This window comes from Triturus cristatus, chromosome 8 (genome assembly GCF_964204655.1).
Source record: "Triturus cristatus chromosome 8, aTriCri1.1, whole genome shotgun sequence".
In the NCBI taxonomy this organism is placed as follows: Eukaryota; Metazoa; Chordata; class Amphibia; order Caudata; family Salamandridae; genus Triturus; species Triturus cristatus.
In genome coordinates this window covers 527154198-527159573 of record NC_140591.1, presented here as the reverse complement: position 1 = coordinate 527159573, position 5376 = coordinate 527154198, and the positions used below count along the sequence as shown (strand labels likewise).

Below are 5376 nucleotides of genomic sequence, written 5' to 3'. Positions count from 1 at the left end.
ATAAGCCAATTGGAGATCTTCGCATCTGTGAGCTGGACTGCACAGGAATGCATCGCACCGGTTGACAGCCGTGCTTCAAGCAAACTAAAAATTCGTATTACGTCTACCTGAAAAAGAGAAGACGAATCGGTTCTGTTTCTGTTCAAGATATCCTTGATTCGGTCTGCTGGTCTCCGTAGTTTGTGAAGTCCGAAATAGTTTTCAACGTAGTTATTATTTATTCGTGCATTTATTTATTTAATTGTATATGTATTTATTTATGAATAAGCTTTGTACAGTGTTTCCATGTTGCCATACAGCCACTTAGAGTGCTAAATTGTGGTAGGCAAAGCTTTAGATCCAGTTAGTGTTTCCACCCTTAGCCCTCCTGTTATCTGACATGTCTACACACATACTTTTGTGGCAAAATACAATTGCATCATCAACAAAAAAGACCACATGCTTTTTTGTGGAAAAATGGGCGCACACAGGTAGGGTTAACTTACGGGTGATCGTACGAGTACAGCGTCGGTTAGGACTAACCGCTGACATGCATCCTCTGGTGCTGGCACCCGAAAGAGGAATATCCAGGTGGCGAGCCCACCTAACTACCTCACCGACCTCCCGGAAGTGAGGTGATACACCTGGTGTCTCGAGGGAGGCGTGATCTTGTGCTAGCTGTGGCGCCCTTTATGGGCCAGGTGTCCACAGAAAAAATACTACCCCTAGGAGTGAGGAAACACTAAGGGCTGTCCCCTTTAGTGTCCCCCTACGGGAGACATGGTCATTCATCTTCAAACACTGAAAACCTGAAAACACTCTTGTTTGTTTGTACTCTTCAATTACGATGCTACACTTACATTACATTAGCTATGGTAGGACCTCCACCCTTGCCCACCTGCCCTCCGCCCTCACTATGGGGTTAATTATGATGTAGGGCAGATCGAAACCGCCCGCATGGCGGTGGCAATCCGCCCTACATCATACCCCGCCCGCCACACATTTCCCCCTGCCATATTAGTATGGCGGGGGGACCCCGGCGGACCGAAAGACCGTCCGCCGGTTTTCTGCCAGTCGACCGGGCGGAAAAGGGGCTAGCTATGGTGGCGGTGTCTGCTAGACACTGCCATCCATATTACAATGGGCAGCGGTGCAGGCCTTTCCATGGCAGGGAACCTGCCATGGAAAGCCAGGCGGAGTTTGCTGTCAGGGTCCCGTTGCGGGCCCCCAGGGTATTGGGGGAGGTGCACATGGGGGGTACCTGTGTCATGGACAAGGTGGCAGGCACAGCGCGGTGCCTGTCACCATGTGCATGACAATGCACATCATGCATTCCCAGCATTGTGGCGGGCGGTGCTGTGTGCACCGCCCGCCACAATGCTGGGAATAGAGGATGCCACCGCCACTGTGACGGTGGCATCCTAATTGCCGGTGTGGGACCACCACACCACTGGCGGCCAGTCCCAGCACCACTAGGGTGGCGGGCGGACAGAAGTCCGCCCGTCATCCTAATCCGCCCCTATGTCTTCCTGTCTGCTGGAAGCATGCATCTCACCTCCTCCTGCATCTGCCTGACAGAAAAAGAGAAACTGCTTACGAGATTTCAGACTTTAGAAGCACCTGTGGAAACAAGGCCATAGTTTCAATTCTGCTTTGCAGGATGACTTGACCTTTATCCCAAAAACGGGGACATGTATTTAAAAGTGGCAAAAGCGTGCAGAGGCTGGGACAGTCCTCTGAAAAACCAGGCTGGGACAGTCCTCTGAAAAACTGGGATTGTCTGGGGAAATCTCAGTCGTACGAATCACCCTAATTTGTGATTATTCAGGAAATCATTGGTCTTGAGGTGAGGTGTTGGTGAACCCTCAGAAAAGAGAGAACTCAGATTTGAACTGTGGGCGGAGAATCAGAGGGTGGTAGTAACTCGACGATTGGATCAGTGGGCGGAGTCAGAGATGTGGCCAGAAAGAGCAAAACATCCCAATTTTTAGTAATTGTTTGACATTTCCCTGACCAGTTATAGCTTATTACGTTATTAAATTCAACCAATGGATACACATGTTTATTTAAGGTTTAATATGAGTTATTGACATTAAAATGCATTCACAAAGTGGGATGCGTTTCCTAACACAAAATGCCCCAGATATGCTTAAAAGTGGACTCATAAACCATTTGTCTCCAATCCATGCAGTTTCTGTCATCAGCATATCTCCTCCCTTTTTCCACAAGAGCAGTTCAAACATGAATGGCTAAATTTCCTAGTTTGCAAATGTTTTCCACATAACTATGGCTCTACCATATTTGCCACATAACACAAAATCTGCTGCTTAATCTGACGATTTTAACAAAAACTTCTTTGTAACTCAAATGGATCAAAAGATACTAAAAAATGTGACTTGTGTTGCTGTGAAGAGGAGGGTCCTTTGCAAAGATTGACTTTTCACGTTTCTCACTGCTGCTTGTGTATGGTACTAATGAGGCAAAATCTTTGCAGAAACTGTTAGTATGTGTAAAAATGTCAATATAATAAAGTTTAAAAAAAATACTACATTAGGCTGCAGCCTTTTTTTGCTGCATTATTTAATCAACACTGCATTTTGTCCTCTATTGCTGCCACTGCTGCATAATTCCAGTGACCCCAGAGCAGACAAGTCATGTTAAAAGTGCTTGTGCATGAAGCAGTGAGACCGTGAAGTTTGCAAACTTAGTTTGGTGTGTTTGAAAATCCTGCATTGCTGATCCTTTGTGAGTTGCACTAGTACTGCTGAAACAAAGCCAATGGAGGTACCACTGGGTGAGGCAGACTGTCCTCAGAGATCCTGTGACCTCAGTGACAGAGTCACTGTTGCTCTAGGGTGTGCTGCTTTGTAGGTCTGCATGCAAGACTGCAGATAAACTTTAGTATGGATTGTGGTGGACAGGTCTTCAAGGTTAGCCCACACTTGTTACCCCTAGGGTCCACCTGCTGGTCCCAAGACATCAGGGCTGCTAACGTCTAGCAGGGTCTTCTAAGGTCTAGTATGGGAATGTGCTTCCTCAGGAGAGTGGTCTGGTGGACTGGTCATGAAGGCTGAATGGTTCTCCAGTTCCAAATTCGGCAGCTCTGGCCATAGTGCCACTTCTTCTCTCCTACTAAACACCATACTGCCCCACTGAGAGAAACTCACATTGCCTTCAGCTACAACCTAATTGTGCTCTTTTATAAACACCTGGATGCAACTCAATTCAAATTATCCACTAGATAAGAGTAATATTCTGCGTTGCAAAAAAAGGCAACCACATCCTGGAAAAAGCAAACACTCATAGGGAATACAAGCTTAAGTAAAGCATGTGAAATGTAAGCATGAAAGACATGGATTCTTAACACTTTTGCCATCATTAATCAGAAATCAATAAGTGTTTTTGCCTGAAAAGTTAAGGACATGAAAACGAGGCCTGGAAGGGACCCGTTTCAAAGCCCATTGCTTATAGCCCTACAAAATGTAAGCAGTATGGTTTAAAAAGACCACATTCCTACACAGAGCCGCAGTAAACATTTTGTGAAGTAAAATAAGGAAAACAGCCGATAAGGATCACATTAAACATTTCCCACAGTTATTTTAAAAAGTGCTCAGATTTCTTCTGTTTCCCAACTTACTTGATGTATGTTTTTACAGAGCGCCGAGTTCAACTCCTGGCAGTCCAGGCTGCTCTTGCAGGCCCCAGTACTGAGGAAAGGGCAGAGTTATAAAGGAGGGTCTGGAGACCTCTGGACAGGCAAAAAGAACGATTTCCAGAAGAGGCTGATGGGGCTGGGCCGGCACTGGGTCCAGAGGCAGAGTGCTAGGTACAGAGACCAGTGGAGGACCTCTTCTACTGCAGCCTCCTTTTCCCCTATTTTTCAGGTCTACCAGGGTGGAGAGCAGATGGGCAGTGTCGGCCAGGAATCCCAGACTGAAGCCATCTTATTTTTTTCCTGGTGGCGTCGTCAGTCTGGGTGAGCACAAAAATAAAGGGCAGACGAGGTCTAAGGCGGGGCAACCAATGCATCCTGATGTGACCTTTGTATTGGTCACAGTGGAGGCAGGCTGTTAGAGTCACCAGTTGAGGTGTAAATCACTGCCGAGCCACCATAGGTAGATGTTTTCATGTGCTTTGAACCACAGAAAGGACCGTCCCTAGTTGTGTCTTAAGAGATGCCCAATTTAGTGGGGGCAAATCACAAAAATTGACGGACTGACATCACACACCACCAGGTGTCATGCTTCATCATCTGCCAGTCCTCGCCCTCTAAAAACCGCGTTTGATAGAGGGCGGGCATACACCTGAAGACAGGGATGCACTTCTAGACTAAGTGGGGGCCCAAACAAAAAAAGGAGTGAGTGAATTTAAAAACCATCATAGTATACCTGAACAATTTTTATTCTATGGGGTTACTATGTGGGATTAAAATATATAAGTGCGGTGAGTGGGGACCTTATCATCCCGTCGCCGCTGTGAATCAGTGATTGTTAATAGGGGGTCAACATGTTTCTGCCTGTATTGTCCACTTGGGTACGTGGCATTCGTCAGGACCTTATATATTGGGCTCCAATCTTACCACTGGGGGCGTAGGCCTATAGCCAGCTGCCACCTGTTTAGAGAAACCCTATTGGAAAAACCTATTTGCCCCATGGGAGGGGTAGGGGGGAAATCCTTGTGGCCACATTAGTTCAAGGCGTACTCCCCGCTAGAAAACCTAGTGCTGCATGCGTCCAGCCTCCTCCCCGCTTACCAAATATTGATGGCCCTTTCAGTGTTGCTGGGCAGGCCCCTGCCCCCAAATACAGAGGGGGTGCAGGGGGAGGTTGTGGCAACTGCTGAGGCCATCCTCGATGTGCACCACACATGGCAGGATGACAATCATTTTCAAGCAAGGTATAAGGTCAAAGGGATAGCTTGTGCACTTGTCAAGTTTGTTACCTATGACTCATGTACAAATAGGTCTTTGTGGAGGGTGACGATTGTGTGTATCTGAACCAAACACGGATTCCTGAAAAAAGAAAAAAAATCTGTTCCTATCAGTCTAATATCTGATACGTCCTCTATCTGGGGACCATATTTTACATTGAATTTTGGAACAGGGAGATGGAGTAAGAGCTTGCTCTGTCCCTCCACGCATCAACCTGGTATTGCGGTACCTCTAGGAATGGTGTGCTTCCCCCACCCGGGGAAAACAATGTCGTTCAAAGAAAGACTGGAAAACGAAAGTAGCGCTCACTGGCAAATTCAGTAAAGTGACACTAATGTGTTTTTGGGTGTAAATAAAACCAATTTGCCACTTTGCGACCACTCTGTCTTGCTTTATTTTGATATTTTTTCATGTATTTGTATTTTGAACCTTATTTTTCTCCCCGTACTAAGACTGCACTTTGGAAG

General features: G+C 46.4%; 1 pseudogene; it reads left to right on the top strand.

Annotated features, from left to right (window-relative positions):
• Window positions 1-4986: 4986 nt before the first annotated feature.
• On the top strand, window positions 4987-5160 carry LOC146802422 (U2 spliceosomal RNA; annotated as a pseudogene).
• Window positions 5161-5376: the final 216 nt, after the last annotated feature.